Source organism: Podarcis tiliguerta, assembly GCF_965153285.1.
Source record: "Podarcis tiliguerta genome assembly, chromosome: 9".
Taxonomy (NCBI): Eukaryota; Metazoa; Chordata; class Lepidosauria; order Squamata; family Lacertidae; genus Podarcis; species Podarcis tiliguerta.
This window is the reverse complement of record NC_139542.1, coordinates 29,048,672-29,069,378: the sequence shown is the minus strand read 5'-3', so window position 1 is coordinate 29,069,378 and position 20,707 is coordinate 29,048,672. Positions and strand designations below refer to the sequence as shown.

Below are 20,707 nucleotides of genomic sequence, written 5' to 3'. Positions count from 1 at the left end.
TTCGCCTGCTTGAAAACGAAAGCTGTGTTTTATTCACTATCCATATCTTGCTGTCAGTTGCTTGTGACAGCTTTCTTTTTTAATGAAGTATAGACTTGTACACTAAGAATTGGACTGAGACCACAAAGGTTGTTAAATCCAGATGATCATGGCTTCCAGCCATTACAAATATGAGATGCATTTCAATCTGTGGCCTGCAGGCAAAAGGGATCTGTATCACATTATCAACCCCCTCGAGCCATCCAGTCCCCTCACTTGGCTCCATCTTGTTGAAACTCCCTACCCTGTGGCATTCATGCAGCTGCTGCTGCTGCGTTCTTGTTTTCAAGCCGAAATGAATTTTTGCTTCTTTTCTAATTACTCGTAAAGCTTTGTTGTCAGCTGATATTCCTTTACATTTTATTGGTGAGACATGATGATACAATATTAATGCCAAGTGACAGAATGATAGACTCTCGCAAAGGCCTAGTGGAAACTGACAGATGAACTGGGCATTTCCCGCCCGCCCCTTCTGTTTAGTTTAGAAATATGTTGAGCTAAAAAACAAGGATTATAAATGAACTTGGGGACATTTACATCTGCTTCTAAACTGTGTGTGCAGATTTTTTTTAAAAAAAGTTCAGACCAAAACCTCAGATTAATTTTTTTATAAAGTCATAGTCTTATAGGGATCTTTGGATCCATATCTAAATGTTGTGGCTTGGGCAACCTGGCTTGGTTTCAATGGGAAACTAAAGAAACCTGAGAAATCTGTGCAAATCGTTTATTAAATTCCTGGTGGTGCTGTTGAAAGGACAAGGCTATAAATACTAACTCAGGGCAGCATTAAAGACCATCTATCATTTGGGGGTTAAACTATTAAACCACCTTCAAATATGCTGTAGGAGAAAATTAGCAGGCAGAGGCTTGCCTTTCTTGTGTTCCCTAAAACTTTTGTTCTTTCCACCCTCCCTAATCTTTTGCTGCCAGAAGACAGCTTGAATTTGAAGCAAGCCACTTACTATATCTCAGCCCTAAGTGCACACTGTTATATAGACTTTTGCCTAGCACTGTCTTATTATTAAACCAGGTGCACACAGGCCTGCCAAATGAAAGACAATTGCAAACATCCTAATGGGGGAATGTAAGTAGAACCATTTGTGTAACCTTGACATGGATCCCTATGCCGTAGCTTTGAAAGCTTGTGCATTGCAGGTATGCAATATGTAGGTATGCAGGCAACCACAACACATTTGTACAATTTTCTGCTGCTTTCCACCGTTCTCTGGACTTTTGAATGTTGCTCTGCCTTTTATTCCAGGCTAAATTGGTTTTATCCCAGTTATATGTCAGCATTCCCCATATTATTTTAAGCTTAGCTGGACACACAGAAAGAGACATAAATATATGGCCATGCACAAATATACATATAGTGGTACCTCGTTTTACGAACTTAATCTGTTCCGGAAGTCCGTTCTTAAACCAAAACCGTTCTTAAACTGAGGCGTGCTTTCCCTAATGAGGCCTCCCACCACCGGTGCCACTGTTCAGCTTCCATTCATAAACGGAGGTAAAGTTCGCAAACCAGAACACTACTTCCGGTTTTGCAGAGTTCGTAAACCGAGTAGTTCGTAAACAGGACTGTTCATACACCGAGGTACCACTGTATACATTTCTATGTTCTATCTAGATGTTATTATTTAATTTTGTTTCTTTAGGTCCACCTAGCTATCTTTAACATAGGGAAAACTGAACTTAGTGGGAGGAAGGGTGGGATAAAAAGTTTGTGTGGGTTTTTTTAAAAGAGTAATTTTCACTAACCATGAAATAAACTGTTGATATGGCATCCATGTAAAAGGTAAAATGCAATGTGTTCAGAAATGGTATTCAGGGACCTTTTTTGCTACCGCTCTGTGTATGTGCTATATATTCCCTTCCACATAGTTTTGGATCTACCATGTATATCCATATGTCTTCCCTTGCATCTTGCCATGCAAGTTGATAGGAAGTGTACTCCAAAACTTCTGGTGGGCACCACACTGATGTAGACTGCTGAAAAGTGTATAATTTTGACTGTGCTGTAGATTTATGATTGTTATGGCGCTCCCAAGTCTTTCACCACCAACAGCCCAAGAAATCCCACCACACCTTTTACTGGCTGCAAGTCTCAGCCCTCACTCACAGTGTCAAAATGCCCAGCTGATATGACCTTATTATGCCCATGTCCATGGGTTTATAGAACTTTACTGTGTATCAACAAATTACACATATATCTTGATGGATGGAAATCCATTTAAGATATATGTGTATAGATGGAAATTAGAATACCAAGTTTCCCTTGTGCCACAGGATCTCAAGATGGCATAAACTTGTTTCTTCTACCCATTTCTTCCTCACAACAACCATGAAAGGTAGGCTATACTGAGAGACAGCAATTGACTGAAGTGAAAACTTCATGGCTGAAGGCTGACCTCCCAGGTTCTGGTCTAACCATTACACCACAACACTGGCTCTCATTTTACATTTTACTTGTTAGATGTTGCATCAAATATCTAAAACACTAGTTGAAACACACACAAAAGAAAACGACCCAGCATTTTGGTTGACGTTACCCAGGCCTTAAAAATAGTACTTGCATTTTCTTCACCTATCACTTAATGAGTAACTAAAATGTTAAGTTTTCCTTGACTTCACCTCATTCATCTAAATCTTCCAGCCGGTCATTTACAGTCTGCCAAAGGGCTGGCACCTCATATGTTGTCACTTAATGATGGCATACTACACTGGACTTTCTAGAAAGTACTAATTCAGCCCCAAAACACCTATAAACGAAACCAAGCAGACAGCTTGCTGGAGCTGACATCAAAATGCTCATGACAGGAGAAACAGGGAAAAAAATGACAACTGAAACATCTTGCAGAACCCAGAAAGAAAATCGAATGAAGCACAGAGGAAAGAAAGTGGGCCAGGATGTTTGGAAGATCAGATAAACAGTAACTGACAGGTCATTTTAAATCAAGAGAAAGGGGGAGGAGGACTGGAGCACTAAAGTGGAAATAGGCAATTATCTTTCTGAGTGAACTAGACGGTTCAAAGTGAGTCACTGCAAGTTGAAGGGAATGCAAACAACAGCATGGCGAGAAGGTGAAGAAACCTGAAGAGCTAGGAGTGAATCCATATTACTGAAGCAGAAATAAAAATGGGTTTAAAATACATGGACGGCTAGGGAAGCAACAGCATTGGGGGTGCACAGAACAGCCAAGTGCATCCTGGAAGTTTTGTTTCACATTAGGTTTCACAGTGTATTTCACATTCTAAACATAGACTACTTTCACACCACACACATTCAAAGCACTATGATACCACTTTAAATAGTCATGGCTTCCCCCCAATGAATCATGGGAGCAGTTTCTTAAGCATGCTAAGACCCTTATTCCCCTCACAGAACCCTCACACCCTTGTAACAACTCTTCTACTTTTCTGAAAGACTCCTATGAAATTCCTGAATGAGGCCCCTCTAAAATTGCTAAGAGGAAAGCCATACACAAAATGAAAGTATTTATTTGTGGCACTCTTCTCTTTTCCCAAATAATTCAAGGTGGTGTACATGGTTCTCTCTCTCTCATGTAAACACCATTTTATCCTTGCAATAACACTGTGAGATAGGTTAGCCTAATAAATAGTAACTGGCCTGTGGGCACTCAATAAGTTCTATAGCTAAGTTGATGTTTTGTGAACCTAGTCCTTGTCTAATACTTTTAAGCACTAACCCAAACAAATACATGTTAATATGCAAATACATGCAAACTCTGGTTTTTGTCTAACACCCTAACATGCATCATTATCCCTAGTTTAGCCAAAATGTTATTGTTATTATTTTGCAGTGGTTGATTCTTGTACTTCACTCAAACCTAGCACCGATCTGTTTCATATGTTCTCAGTCAATGCCACGAATAGATACTGGTGACAAAGATTTAGCTTTGTTTGGACAGCTTTTGTGCAAGTGCAAACATTCAGAGCATGAAATCTAATGAGATTGGCAGGCCTTGCAAAATTAAAGGCAGATGGCAGGGCTTCAAACAATCACAGTGCAAATCCTTCGCCATGTACCATGATACATAAGACATGTCTCCACCTTCCGCTGCTGTCACTTCAATTGCAGGAAGTGGGAGGAGGGGACATGAGGTCATTTGTGCCTTGTAACACAGGGATTCTGCAAAACAGGAATTAAGCAGGAAGACCCTGTGCCAATTCTGTTGTGGGGGGTGGGGGTTCAAGTAGCTCTTGACTGTAGCTCAAGATTTTCCGTTGATGTGATCCTGCTACAGGGGCTAAAGTATGTTGACATCCGGACAGATGGCAACAATATGATTGCACCAGCCAGCTATCACATTTGGTTGCCATCTGGTTCCACCAGCTAGTGTATTCCCTCCAGCAGAAATAGATCAACCCAAAGCCATAGCCAATCCATCATGAGAAACACCTGTACATAAGTATGCTTGCACCGCTTAAATAAACTTAAAATTTGAGAGGATTTTAGGCTTAATTCAGGATTAGGCCCCAACAGACTTCCTAATGGGCCGGGCAGGGACTGCTGTGTTATCATATTAGCTGCATATTATGAACCTAAGTTTATTATTATTATTATTATTATTATTATTATTATTATTATTATACACATATGGGAAGGAGAAATTCCCTTCCTACTTTCAAAGACAGGGATTTTTTTTTCCAGTGGAACTCATTGGAACTCAGTTCCAACACCTCTCAGGTAGGCACCACTTCCATTTTAAGAAAACAAGGGAGTCATTCATGGTGAGTTCTGGCACCTCTTTTTCTAACAAAATAGTACTTGGTAGGAGGGCAAACTTTTCATGGGTGCTGACATAAATTTTCACAAGCACTATTGCACCATTTCACAGATACCACATAGTGAGCAGGTCTAGGTGACTGAGGGTCACAATTTGCATTTAAAGATGACCCTGGATTTCTGTGTGATCATACTTCCATTGTATTTTCTTCCCTATGTCCTCTTGAAAAAGGCCAGGTAATTACTACCATTAGATTGTCATAGATCTCAGAAAGATCAGATATAATGGTATCCAAGGCTACCTAATATTTACACACAGCCATGTCTGTTGAGAAACATGATTTAGCAAGAGTGCATCTGCTTCAGCACCCATGATCTAGATAACATACATTCAGCGAAGGTCTCTTGTATAATAGGACTGATTATGTACACCCAGTGGACTTGCATTAAATGTGCTTTACAGCTCAGGAAATGCCATACCTTAGTCCATTATGAGCCTCTCAAAAATTAAATAAGGATTTTCCACCTTTCAAGGCATTTGAGACAATCTGATTATAAATCAAGCAACCTACTGTCATAAATAGGCCTTTGATAGAAATATTTCAGTATGTACAGTGCATACTTTGTTATAACAAGCAATTTACACACTCAGAAAGGCTATTATACAAGGGATTAGGATGATAATTAAGTACCTGAGACTATTAAACCTTGTCCTTAACACAGTCTAAAGAGCAGGGCACTTTATGTGAAATGTATACCTAGAATATAATGGGGCTCATTGTTGGTAAGTGCCAAGAGATAGCAGTTTTAATTCACCGATATAATCTTACAGCAGCAAACTCTGTTATGAGAGAAGATGTGTACATGAAATTAGAGGGATTTGAAGAACAAAAAGTATTAGTTTAATGAAAGACACTAATTAAAACAAACCATCCTAGCAAGCTGAAGGCACTTTTATACCCTCAACCTTAAAAGCAGAGAGTGCACTTTGCTTTAGGTAGAAAGAACTGAGGGTGCAAGTTAGCACTCATTAGTGCATAGCTTCCAACATTTCTCTGATGAAAATAGGGACGTCCCATACCATAATGATAATTTTACATAATATCCCACCCATCTTACTGGGTTGCCCCAGCCACTCTGGGCATCTTCCAACATACAGTAGTACCTCGGGTTAAGAACTTAATTCATTCCAGAGGTCTGTTCTTAACCTGAAACTGTTCTTAACCTGAAGCACCACTTTAGCTAATGGGACCTCCCCCCCTGCCGCTGCGCCGCCACCATGCGATTTCTGTTCTCATCCTGAAGCAAAGTTCTTAACCCGAGGTAATATTTCTGGGTTAACGGAGTCTGTAACCTGAAGCATATGTCACCCGAGGTACCACTGTATATAAAAACATAATTAAACATTTAAGAAAACCTTCCCTATACAGGATTGCCTTCAGATGGCTCGGAAGTTAGTATCCTCCAACATTTCTCTAATGAAAACAGGGACGTCCTAAGGAAAAGTGGGACATTCTGGGATCAAATCAGAAACCAGGATGGCCTCTCTAAATCAGGGAAATCCCTGGGAAATAGGGACACTTGGAGAGACTGTCAGTGACTTTCTGAACAATATGTAGGCCTATTAAAATCATAACTAAAGCTGCAGAAGCTTTCCACCAGATTGGTGAAGAGATAACTGTAGCAGAGGCAACATTGCAAAGGTTTGTAGCAAACAAATATTTGGTTTAACAGAAAAACAAAGACATATACTGTCTAGAAGCAATGGCTCCTGGCAAGTCTGGAAGTTAGTGACACAAATGGTGGTGCCATCAGGCCAGGACTTTGGAGTAGATGTCCAATACAATGAGCAGGAAGGCCCCCAATGCAGCAAAGCAGACTTAACACATCGAGGTACAATCTAAAGACAGGGGTATCCCATAAGACCATTAATTCCCAAGTCAAAGGGTGTTTTTGAATTACATAGCTGCAACCACTGACCTCAAGTGAGAGTCTAGACTACAGGCAGGAGTCAAATGGAGAAATAGCTTCAACCTCATCAGCCATGTGGATAGTTCTAGACATGGTTAATATTGTCATCCAAACATTCATCCAGTCAATTCAGTAGATGAGTATTGCAATGAAGATAGAGATGTGTACATCTGTGTAGAGAAAGTACACAGAAAGCTACTTTCATTCATCAATCTCTCTTGTGGGATCAGGGCAACAGAGTTGGAGGGAGGAAGGAAGCCTTGATGTCTGACTAATCTTTTTTAATAGGGTTCACTTCCTTACCATATTTAAATTTAAAGATAGGGGGCAGTTCATGTCTCTCTTTGTCACCATGTCAAAGCAAAACTGCATTCTTTTATGATCTGGTGTATGTCTCTACTCTGTTCCCTTTTATCCTGAATATCATGTGACATTAGGGTTGCCACCACTTAGTCATCATTCTTCTGGGCTGTTCATTTTCTGGAGCTGTGTGAATAACTCATTTTAAACTTGCTTTGTATATTTGTTTGCTTCATTTACCAAAATCCATGTACTGTTTCATAGCAGTAAAACTTATAAGCAGCTTACAATAAATACAAAAATTGTCAATAAGAAACAGCTAACAATTTAAAACTTTAAAAAAAACAATTAAAATTAACAGTAAAGCATACTAAAACCCATCAAGATATACATGTAGTTCATGTAGATGTTGATGTTCTTTGATGAGGTCATGGTCTTTGGCTAGTACATCAAAAGTTTATGATGTTTTTCATTCTTTTTATTAAGGCAGAATTTTGCACAAACAGACCTCAGTCTACCATCAGTTTTAGAAATATGTGCTTAACAAGGGAGAGGAAGGATTTGAGAGGAAGAATAAAGCCCCAGTAAGTATGTTTTCAAACATAGGAACATTAATGGTGCATAGTTTTGAACAAATATAATGTGCAGTGTTGATACTTATCATGTCTGAACTGAACACAGATATTGTGGTTTAGGATAGTAAGGGTGTGGAGCAGATCTGTTTTCCAATTCCACAATAATTAACTGAAATAATTGAAATAATGATAATGACATCATGGCCACAATAAGCCTCTTGGCATCCTCAATGTTTTTATCCGTTCATATGGTGAGCAGCTGGACTGTCCATAAGTTGTCCAGTGACAAAGTAGCAAGCAATCCTGGGTCACCTGAGAGCACCAGTTCCCCTTGGTTTCGCTCGCATACCTTCAACTTGTCTCTCAGGTATACATCTTGTCTGTAACAACTAACTGTCAGGAATTGGCAAGCCAGAACAAGGTCTGTTTGCAGGACCAGTCACCACCCTCTATTGATAGTGAAAGGTAAGTATCCTGGCCTTCAGGTAAGGTGCTGTTGGATGTGGGGGAAAATTAAGTCCTCTGTATCCCAATGTATCAGGACAACCCCTTTCACTTAGTGGCAGCCTTCAGTTTTTTCAAGACCTTCCAATTACCACTGAAAATACAGAGTCAGATGTCTTTCTATTTACAAAATCACAAATAATTGCCTTCCCCTTTTGTTCACCTAGAAATCCCCCTTTAAGCAGCACCATGGATTTTATTTTCCTCTCTCTACAGGTGTGCAATTCCACTTCCTTCAAATTGTTAAGAGCGTTCTTGCTGGTCTCCACTCTGCCCAGAACACTCTCTTCCACCTCTCATGTTGAGAATGAGAAAAGAGAACCCTGGACTGAGGAAAATAGCATTTTTTTCACTGCAAGCAAGTTAGTGTGTACACATTCCGATTCTCTCCCTTGTCAGCTTCTAATGCTCCCCCATCCCAATCCCCAAAATACTGAAGCTGATTGTGGTATCATAGCTCCCCTCCCTTCCCTTTCCTCTGAGGTAAATTCAGCAACTCATTCTGCAGTTTGCCTTTTTCTTTTTGCTTTATTAATAAAAACCCAATTTTCTGGGTAAGCTCTGGCCTTAGAATCAGAGGGTCATGGAGTCAGAAGGGACTTCAAGGATCATCTAGTCCAACCCCCCACAATGCAAGAATCTCTTTGCCCAGTGTGGGACTCAAACCCACAACCCTGAGAGTCTCATGCTGTACCAACTGAGCTATCCCAGTCGTGATGGACTAAGCATTTTAAAGGTAAGGTTTGGTGCTTTCTTCTTCTGTTTTGAATCCTTTCTTTTTTCAGGGCTGGTTCTAATTTCTCTTTCAGGGCTTGGGGGGTCCCTTCCAACTCTACAATTCTGTGATTGGGTGAAAGGGTGTCAATCTATCAGCTCCACCCAGAACATAAGCCAGAAAGTACATGGTGGAGTTTGTACCCAAGCTAAGAAAATCCACTTCTAACTAGTGGGTCCACAGAAGTGAGATTATCACAAGTGTGTGGAGATGTGTGGTTAGTGACGGTGGAAAAGCAGGAGGTACACCCTTGTGCAAATTAATTGAAACAAAGCATGTTTTCTACCTTACTTGTAATCCGGTACTCAAAACAAACACGAAAAGTCAGTTGATCATTATGGTGTCGGAAGCCTGCAGCCAACAGAAGGAATGATGCACTCACCACAATATATTGAGGTTCTACGAAAGAAAATTATTCCAGAGCTGGAAAAGAGGTTTCCTGACAGTACTGTGATATTGCAGCAGGACCTAGCACCCTGTCACACATTAAAAGCGGTGAAGAAATTCATGACAAAGCAGCAAAGATTGGTCAGGGAATTCCCCGGATGTAAATCCCATTGAGAATTTGTGGGCTACAGTGGTACCTCAGGTTACATACGCTTCAGGTTACATACGCTTCAGGTTACAGACTCCACTAACCCAGAAATAGCGCTTCAGGTTAAGAATTTTGCTTCAGGATGAGAACAAAAATTGTGTTCTGGCGGCGCGGCGGCAGCAGGAGGCCCCATTAGCTAAAGTGGTGCTTCAGGTTAAGAACAGTTTCAGGTTAAGTACGGACCTCTGGAACAAATCAAGTATTTAACCTGAGGTACCACTGTATATGCAAAAGTCGCCTCCGTGCTATGGAGAAGCTCATTCAGGCACTGATTCAAGTGTGGTACAGGGATCCAAAATCAACAGTGACAGTTAGAAACTAGTAGACTCTACGCCAAACTGTGTTCAAATGCTGCTTAAAAATAGTGGAGGTCATATCCGTTACTAATGTACGTATATGTGAGTTTTGTACATGTATATGTGAGTTTTGTACAATAAACTACATTGTTTGTTTCAATTAATTTGCACAAGGGTGTACAATGGCAGAGACTTCCACTACAATACCATGAATGGCAAAGACAGCTCCTGCTCGCCTTTGATTCCTGCAGCTTGCTGGTGAGGAGGAAGGCAGAATCCCTGGGTGTATTGCATTAGGATTTTAACATAATACAAAAATGTGCTCTGGGCCATTCATTTGCCTGAGGAAATAAGCATAGGGAAACAGAAAACTACCACAAGACTTGTAGAGTTTTCACAGAGCTCAAATCATATCACATACCAGTTTCTGCTAAATGTTCACATCAAGGCCTCAGCCACATGTACAATCTATGGCTTTTTGTTCCACCCTCAAAAATACCAGATACCCACACCTGACATATGAACATAATTCTAGTTTTTGAGATCCAAGATATACTGGGGGATGGAACGGGAAGAAGTCTATGCCAAAGAAGTGTGGGTTTGATGCAACTCCAAAGGGTTTGCACCAAATATTGAGAAGGAAAGCAAACTAATTTTACAGAGATTTTCAGCTCTGTGGAAGCAAGAGGAAGCCTGTTGTTGAACAAAGCCCAGAATACAGCTGCAGGAGGATCACTTTTATGGGATGATAAACAGAGGAAAGTTTTTTGCCTCTTGTCCTTGGGGACTTCTGCTTTCAGTATGCATTTCAAGAGCAATACTGTTACTGTTCCAAACTGAATTGCAAGACAGCATTTCTAGTCTTGTGGAAGATTTGAAGATGTTTTGAAAGCACTGGCCTCTTTTTTAAAAAACAACAACTGCTTTTATGAGGAAGACCACAATTTTGCATTTTGTGCACATGTGTGCATGTGAGTGCATGTGCTGTAATTTAAAGGAAGTCTCACTTTCAGAGAAAAACCACGAGTGGTGTGAATAATATGGTTATGGCTTCCTCCCGTTTGGCAGGGCAACAGGAGTTCAGCAGAAGCCAGCCGCTGTGGTTTGACTCTCTCCCTGATAATGACAGACCTTCCCTCCACCTCAGGAAAACGCAACACTCTAAAAACAAGGAGGAAGAAAAGGAGAGCCATTTCCTTGCCAACACCGGTAGCCGGGAGGCCTGGAATGATGCCATAAGATACCCTGCTATTTATTGCCCATTTCCACACCATAGGAAGCAAGGGAAATGCTTGCCAAAAATAAGAAAAGAAACCCTCCCTGATTCCTGTTTGACTTAACATTTGACAGGACAAAGTCAAGGATAATTCTAGCTCTCTCCGTTTGGAAGTTTCATGCTTTCCTTTCCTTTGCTCCTTAGAAGCAAATGGGATTTTAGGGTATCAGTGCTTTCAAATGAGAAGGTGATCGGTTCATATTTGGATTTTACTTGCATTCCTTTTGTATTTTGCTCACATCTTTCTCTTGCAAAAATATGTAAATCACTATATCTGTATTAACTATTAACTATGATCTCAATTACTTCTGCATACAACTCCATGCAGTTGCACAGCTTCTGTGACTATATAGATTCTCCCAGGTTCCTACAAGAAACCACTTGCACTGTTCATTGTACATGGCTGGTGGCCAACTACAACAAATTTGAATGGAATCTCTGCCACAATAAAAGGTCTATTTAATGAACACGAATTTATCCTCTCTCTCTGCAGTTCCAGCCTGGATAAGTTAGAGCAGGGGTCCCCAAACTTTTTGAATCTGGAAGCGCATTGGGTGGGAAATCTAAGAAACAGTAATGAGCACCATAAAACACCCATTTCACAAAAGAAAAAACTGGTGATGCTTACACGCCCCACCAAACAACAGGCAGAATAACTACACTAAAAAAAACCCCAAATAAAGCACACACAAAATATCAGGCAACCCCAACACTACCACCAAGCACTATCATGAGGCTGATTGTAGTCTCACTAACAGCCATATTCTGATTGCCTCCTGACACATTACATTCTGACACTATCACTTAGTAGTAGCTTCATTTGGCTTTTAGGTAGGGTCAAAGGTAAAGGACCCCTGGATGGTTAAGTCCAGTCAAAGGTGACTATGGGGTTGCGGTGCTCATCTCGCTTTCAGGCCGAGGGAACCAGTGTTTGTCCACAGACAGCTTTCTGGGTCATGTGGCCAGCATGACTAAACCACTTCTGGTGCAATGGAGCACCGTGACGGAAACCAGAGCACATAGAAATGCAATTTACCTTCCCGCTGCATCAGTACCTATTTATCTACTTGCACTGGCATGCTTTTCAACTGCTAGGTTGGCAGGAGCTGGGACCGAACAACGGAAGCTCACCCTGTCGCTGGGATTTGAATTGCTGACCTTCTGATCAGCAAGCCCAAAAGGCTCAGTGGCATAGTGTGGGTTGCCAGTACCCGGGGCCACACAAAAGGAGAAGGAAGGAAAATGGACGTAGTATGCATGACTACTCAATGCCTAACAGCACCCGTGTCACCTAGGAGATCACAGCTGCAGAGATAAGAAAAGAAAAGTTGTTCCATTGTCTGAAGAGCTCGCTTCCAGAGCTCAGTGACGGAAATGCACAGCTGTATTGAGGTAGCACTGGGTGCTGAAATTTTGCATCCCTGATAATTTTGTGCATAGGGCAACTGCCCCTGTGGCCCCCTCCCATGCTACGGCACTGGCAAATGTTGAGAATGGAGATTGAGTGGCTATATTAAGCATACACAGAAGAGCTTATTCCTTCATAAATCCAGCTACTCACCACCACTGTCTCATGCACACTGCAATATTCAACTCATTTGTGGCACTCCCGGTCAATCCGCTTTGATGATGATGTGGAACTCGGGAAAGGAATTGTGACCTGGCTAGATGCTTGGGCACATAACCACTGTACCATACGCCATCAGAGTATCTTTGTGTGAACAGGCCCTTAGTTGCAATGGAGCTACATTCTTTTTATTTAGAAGCTTGAGTGGAACCAATACAGAGGAGCTATCCAGCTCGCTTACTTGCCTTCTGCAAAGTCTCATTTCCTCTATAAACTAGCTAGATTATTCCCAGTCGCGCATGTGTGTGTGTGTGTGTTACGATAAGCAATGACACTAATCAATCAAGCTGATGATTATTCCTTGCCTGACTGTGCAGAAGCAAATGCCATTTATTCACCATAATTCAGGAAAATAAAAGACTGATATGCTTATTTGAAAGCCATGTATGGAATCTTGAGCTCCTTGGAAGGTGGGATATAAATCAAATAAACAAACATACCTTGAAAGCAGCTCCTCGCCCTTTTTTCTGTCTTTCTCTGGTGCATGGCTGGCACTTTGCAAGAAGATGTACAACTGCCTAGAAAAGACCAAAAAAGATGGAGATTGCAGTGGGGCTGGGGAAAGCCATGGTTATAGGATCATTTATTTATTTTTGTCCTTGAGCTGTAAGAAGTACTTTATATTCCCATGGAGTGCTGTTAGAAAATTCCCTGGACCCGGGAAAACAGAAAACCATTGTGAACACATGTACCCTCTCTTTGAAATTGCTAAGGTTGCAAGCTGCTCTGGTTCTCCAGATGGATATAGCACTGTGCATTTTTACAGTGTTTGAACTTGCCCCGCTTAGAATTCAATTTCCTCTTCTGATAGGCACGCAGGTAAATATTGCCAATGGCTCTAATGTATATTTGTCCATCTTGAACACCATACAGAAATATTGTTGCTGTGTGCAATTGACACAAAGAACTGTATATATAATATATAATAATCACCTGGCATCCTCTATCAAGCTTTTTAGGAGCCATCAAATTTAATTTCCCCTTCGCACAATAAAACAGCAAGAGGAAACTTTAATAGAATGCATTATGTAACAGGTTCTATAAAAACAGCAGACCCGGCCCAGCAATGGAGCACTTCCTTCCGGAGACCCAATAACTTGTGCTGAAAGGATACTTGCTGGCTACCATGGCAACTGCAAGAGATGACACTAAGGGGGAAACAGCAACAAAAGGATCTCTTTTTTGTCCTCAGGAAAACAAGGTCTGGCTTCAGACTTGTGATACAGTGTGAATGCAGAGAAAGAGAGAGAAAATCAGTTAGCAATTCCACTCAGGTTCCAGTGACATTGCAAAGCTTCAATGTTTGCTGTGTAGTTTTGCTTCTTAGCTTTGTGCAGAGGATGGGGGGGGGGGACATTTAGCAAAAGTGTTTTTGAAATTGATGTGAATTTCAGTGCCTGTCTGCATGCAAAATCTCCTTCCAATCCCGCTTTCCCACAAAACATTTTTACTTCCTTTGTCACATTTAACTGTAAAAGGCTCCTTTGTCTTTCTGAGTCTGTCATGCTCTGCATTTCATTGCCCAGGAGACAGCTGTTTTCAAGGCCTTTCTAAAGTGGGGGAGGGGGTTGTAAACAACGCCAAAGCCTAGATAGGGGCACACAAACATTACGAGGCTCATCATCCTCATCCGCCACAGAGGGAAACAGCCAGAGCCTTCTCAATACAGTTTAGGGCAACCAAAGATTTAAAAGAATCACAGAACTTGAAGCAGGGAAGAGCCAAAGGACAACAGAATAAACTCATTGATTTTAGAAGCAGAGTTGGCCATATATTGACATTCTCTCTCTTTTTTTGTAGAGTCATTAATACACTTTGGCTCGTTATTGTCCAATAACGGCTGCTTCTTATGATCAAGGATAACAAAATTAGATACACAGCTTTCAAAACAACAACAACCAGCTATCTAAAATTGCAATCTGTCGGGATCAGACAGCTCCCCAGATGATTTTCTTCGTTTTCTGGGCACAAGAGAAATAGACAAGATGTTTTTGAATCATAGAATAGTAGAGTTGGAAAGGACCACAAGGGTCATCTAGTCCAACGCCTTGCAATGAAGGAATCTTTTGCCCGATGTGGGGCTCAAACTCACAACCCTGAGATTAAGAGGCACATTCTCATTGCCATGAATGGCTCGTTGTCAAAATATTTCACCTGGAAAACAATCTACTTCCTTTAACATGTCCATTGCATTACTACAGTAATGGGCTGACATGGAAACTTTCATATTGGAGAAAATTAAGTATTGGCATTTCTTATGGCTCTATGCATTACATCAATGGCCTTTGCAAACAAAATATATTGTTTTCATGAAATTTGCTGATGATACAAAGCTGAGATGCCGTATCATCAAGATCTGGAAGTTTTTAACACATTAACTGGATGACATTATGGACTAAAGGGACTGGGGTGAAATGTAGTACTGTTGTCAGTTTAAGAACTAGCAATGAGAACTGTTGATATGGAAAGGCTCAACAACTGAACCACAGAAGATGAAAGAGTCCTGGAAGTCTCTGGAATACTTTAGATATTCAAAAGATGGAATAAGAGGAGAATCACATGTGACTTCCACTTCCCAGATAGCCAGTTTTATCTTAGGAAAAAGTACATTTTACCCATTGAGATACATATGTTGTCTTCTTCCATTGGAATAATGCATATGGCTCTAATGCAACTACGGATGGTGGTGGCAGTGGCGTTGCGTGGGTTGTCAGCACCCGGGGCAAGGCAAGTAATTTGCGCCCCCCGCTGCACTGTCCCTCCCCCAGATAGTCCCTCGCTCTCTCTCCGCACCGCACGCCTGGCACCCTCCCCTCCACAGTGGGCGGCGACCCGGCGGCTCGGATCAGATTTGCACAGCCAGCACTGCAGTGAGAGAGAGTGAGTGAGCCAGGTAGGGGCAGAGAGCTGCGAGTGCGAGCGCGCCCCCCCCCCCCCCAGATGTTGCGGCCGGTGCGGCCGGCCCCCCCTGCACCCCCCACGCTACACCACTGGGTGATGATGATGACTATGTTCTGCCTTCACAGTTGGAGGCAATGATGCTTCTGAATGCCAGTTCCTAGAAGCTTCAGGAAGAGAGAATGGTCTTGTGCTCAGGTTCTGCCTGCAAGTTTCCCACAAGGATCTGTTTAGCTACTGTGAGAACAGGATGCTGGGTTATAGAAGGGCTGCCGGCCTGATCCAGCAGGCTCTTCTTATGTTCTTAGCATTCTAGTAAGAAGAAATGTCCAATCACTAGGGAAGTCATCAGCTTCAACATCCTCCCCCAAAACATTTGGGAGGACAGACAACTTTATTCAGAGAACCTCCACATATCTGTTTTATGAAGGGGCCAAAACAGACATGATGGCAAATGTTCAATTCATAATTGCTTGGGTTTGTTTGGTTTTTAAAAATAAAATAAAAAAGCTGGTTTGGAACCAAGACAGGAAGAACTTAATGTTTCCCCACCACCACTGTCCTAATCCACATCAAAGGGCCCCCACAGCTGCTATTTGCATCCTGAGAAAAGCTCCCATTGGCACCATTGCTCCTTTTCCATTGACATGCTCATTTTTACGTTTTTTTATGAAGAGGATTCTTGGAAGGATATATTTTAATGGTTTTATGTGTTTCCACTGTTGATGTATGTTGAGTGAATCTCTGGCTGCATTCAGATAGCACTTGATTCCGTTTCCCCAACATTTCCTTACTTGATGCTTTCTGTGTTTTATGTGCTCTTTTATCGGGCATAAAAGTCACTTCTGGCCATGGCCTGTGGTCCAGTCCTTTGGGTGGAACGTTCAAATTTCTGAACATCTCAGAAATTGGCACCATCGTCAGAGCTGTGATTCAACCCAGTTCTGCCCCATGCCTTTTAACTGGTTTAAACGGGAATAATCCATCTATTTTTCTGAAACCTCTTGTAATGTTCTTGCTGCCTGATTGGTGGCTGATCAAGGAATATCACCCCTGGCGGTTGGTTTTAGAAAGCTCTTCACAGAGCCCTTCTGAAAAACTCACTCCATATCTCAAAGTTCTTTGGGGAGATGCAGAGCTGGAAGACGTTCACACTGTTTGGTGGACTTTTATCATTTATTTGAATAAACAGCTTGAAAGGAACGTTATCTTTCCTAGATATGATTTTTTTTTCTGGAAATATTTGTGACCCTGAACCCCTTCTTTATCTTTCAGAGTCTTGGTATAATGAACCACCCTTCAATCTTTCTTTAAGGGACCTTTTATTCTGTTGTAACTTCCTTATGTTGTAACTTTTACCTGTACCAGTGAATTAATTCATGGTTGGTTGATTTTGTTGTTGTTATACTATAAACATTAATAAAATATAATTTTAAGAGCACAGCTGCTCAGCTGGGGAAATAGTATTTTCCAAGGAATTGTTAATTTCATTTCATTCTTCTAAAACATTTCTCTTTCTAAGTCAGGAAATTGCAAAACCAAACATTCCCTCCATTCTGGAAGATGCCTCCTGATGCGTCCTTCCCCCTCACCCACCATCAAAAGAGCTGCAACTCTGGAACAGTATTGTAAAATTGCACTTTAATTAAAAGGAAAGGTAAAATCTCTTAAAAGTTCATAGTTTATTTTGGGATTAGATGCTCACTATCAAGTTGTGGCACATACTAAACTCTGCTAACACAGAGTTGGGGAAAGTATATAAAACAAAGGATTTGAGAACTCTCTCTCCCTTTGAAAGAAAAAACCTTCCAGGCTTCAAAACTCTTCCTGAGGCCTCTGCATTTGACATGTAGCAATAGATCGCTGCTCTGAATCCTGTATGTCTGAGCCAATGTCATAAATACAGTATATGCTTCCTCCTTGCAAGTGAAAGAATGAAATCTAATCCATTGCAAATGACTTCACAGGGATATGAGGAGAAGTGTCATTTCAAACAAAAAGTCAGGTCTGTTGCATATTACATTGGTTCTGAGCACACTGCAGTTTGTCTTTTACCTGCTCATAGCTTTTTCATGCACAAGCATTGGTGCAGGGCCAAATGCTTTAGCCAGTTGTCTGGTATCCATCCAGAATAGCTTCACTGAAAGCCAATCAATTCACAGTGGTTTAAGAGGCAGCACAATCTTGCCCATAGACTGCTGATCATTTCAACTCCCAGAACAAATTTGTAAAGGATAGGAAACACATTAGCAGTGCAAAGTAAATAACGAGGGTACAATTCCAGCACAAATAATTACGTTGCCTTCTTACAGCATGTGCACAGCTTGAAGTGGATGCAGTATTTTCTTTATATGTCCATTAAGAGCAAAAAGTTGCTGTGACTGCATTTCAGTTGGCGATGAAGTCATTCCTGTGCAAGGTCTACCTGTTGTGAGGGCAGTTTGGGAAGCCCAGAGTTCCTATGTTGAGGGGAGGAAACCCTTTGGCCATTCAAAGAAGAGACTTACCAACATCTCTTGAGTAACATCTAATTTTGCTGCAATTTAGAGTCCTCGCTTTCGCATGAGAGAAACAATTTGCAAGTACAGAATATTACACTCTCTTTCATTCTTATAGTGGCAATATGAAATTAGCCATTACTCATATCAAAGTCAGGACGCAGGTGGCGCTGTGGGTTAAACCACAGAGCCTAGGGCTTGCCGATCAGAAGGTCGGCGGTTCGAATCCCCGCAACGGGGTGAGCTCTTGTTCCTCAGTCTTGTTCCTTGTAGTCAACTCAATTTTACTCAGAGTATAACTATTGAAATTAATGGACCTAAGTTAGTTATGATCATGAATCTCAAAGGGGCTTCTCTGAGTAAAATTAAAACACAGGGCTTTTTTTGTTACAGTACTGGCACCTCTTTTTTTTTCCTTTTGCTGCCCATGGTATCAATGTTAGAATGGCTATTAAATACCGTAAAACTGGCAGATGCTACCCATTTGGTTCATGGATGACTAAAGAAGTTCAAGCCAAATGATATGATGAGGAGCGTGAAGGTGCCATGCTCATACACGAGGACAGTTCCCTGCCCTGAGGAGCTTACAGTAAAAAACATGGTGGAAACAACAGAGGGAGGGGAAGCAGGGCTAAATAAGAATTGAATTAGTTACAGTTGTCCACACTTAGGATTTGTTACATGCTGAGTTACAGTATGGCATGAGAACTAGGGTTTGTGCCAAAGGATGAATGAAAAAGTAGGTTATCAGGGGATTTTTCTGGTTTGAATCCACTGGAACACACCAACTGCCTATGATTTATTACTATATTGAAACTCACTTAACAACTTGCTAAAATACAAAAACAGAATAAAACTATTAAGGAAAGCTGGGCAGGGTTGACCTAACATCTTCCTCCATCACAGCCCACTGCAATATATTCTACATATATCCAACATGACTTTCAGTCAGGCCCAGTAGTTCTCCTTTTAAAAACTGACCACTAGTCTCACTTTGTATTTTTATCAATCCCATAGATAGAACACAATTTCTGCTAACCACACAACATCTTAGGGCCCCATGGGAACATACTGTTCCAAAGTATACTTAACTGAAATCAATGGACGTAAACCAGCATAGAAGTCACTGGAAATTGAAATCAGCCTCCGCTCATTCAGTATTTTAAAATAAAAAGATGTGAGACGAGCTGCATTTTGATGAGTCAGCCATATAATTAAGAGATTTTGAGGCGGACTTAATAGATCCTGCTACTAATTGCAATAACTCAGCTCAATACCATTGGGTAGTTGAGTTTTACAAAATACTGCTAGTCCAGCAAACTGTTTTGCTGACTGCGCTGCAGGCTTCATTAACTGAACTGCAAAGCCTTTGATAAGAAACATGTACTCTGCTAATCACGCAGTACAGCCTTGTTCCCTGACCTCTAAAAGGAAATTGTTGCTTTTGTGAATATGTGGTGCGCGCACACACACACAATTCACACTATCAAGATACTGTACAAAATAAGCCTTCAAAAGTCAATGCATAAGACCTACGGTGCGATCTTTTAGTTCCCTTCATTACTTGCCATGCAAACTTCTATTTTCTAGATGCAAAAACTAAGGGAACTAAAATCAGTGCAAAAGAAGAAGAATGCACAGCAATTTTAAGCAAGTTTACGCAGACATAAATTCCACCGAGCTCAGATGGTTACAGCTATAATCCTATACCCACCCACTTATACTTACTTCAGAGAAGTTATGTATAAGATTGCACCGTAATTTTTTTCAGACTTTGGTTGCAAGAGACTATGTATACTACCATACCGGTAACCTCATTTGGCCCCCAGTCCTGAAGTTCCCCTACTCCTGACACAGAACATGGGACTGGGAAGAAAGAAATGGAAGCCTAAACCCATAGAACCTCAGTCAGTGGTTCTTTAGTAAAGGTAAAGGTACCCCTGACCATTAGGTCCAGTTGCAGATGACTCTGGGGTTGCACACTCATCTCACTCTATAGGCTGAGGGAGCCGGCGTTTGTCCACAGACAGCTTCCAGGTCATGTGGCTAGCATGACTAAGCCGCTTCTGGTGAACCAGAGCAGTGCATGGAAACGCCATTTACCTTCCCGCCAGAGCGGTACCTATTTATCTACTTGCACTTTGACGTGCTTTGGAACTGCTAGGTTGGCAGGAGCTGGGACCGAACAACGGGAGCTCACCCCGTCGTGGGGATTCGAACCGCTGACCTTCCGATCGGCAAGCCCTAGGCTCTGTGGTTTAAAACACAGTGCCACCCGCATCCCGGTTCTTTAGTAGCACCCAGTTATTTTTATCTATTTGTTTATTTCATTTGTATCCCAACCTTTATCACTAAAAAATGATCCCAGAGTGGTTACATACATAAAATATAATAAAGTGATAACAAACAAACTTATTTATTTATATCCTGCCTTTCCTCCAGGGAACTTAAGGTGGCATACGTGGTTTTCCCTCTCATTTCCTCCCTGTTTTATCTTCACAGCAACCGTGTGAGGTAAATTAGGCAAAGAGACAGTGACTGGCCCATAGTCACTCAATGAGCTTCATAGCTGAGTGGGAATTTGTACCCTGGTCTCCTAGGTC

General features: G+C 41.4%; 1 long non-coding RNA gene across 2 annotated transcripts in view; it reads right to left on the bottom strand.

The window, feature by feature from the left end:
• The window catches only part of LOC310685436, a 142,485-nt gene that overhangs the window by 77,451 nt on the left and 44,327 nt on the right, over positions 1 to 20,707 (bottom strand). For both annotated transcript variants that reach the window (XR_014515254.1, XR_014515255.1), the window contains exon 2: positions 13,149 to 13,226. This is a non-coding gene — a long non-coding RNA (uncharacterized lncRNA). The remainder of the gene's footprint in view (positions 1 to 13,148; positions 13,227 to 20,707) is intronic.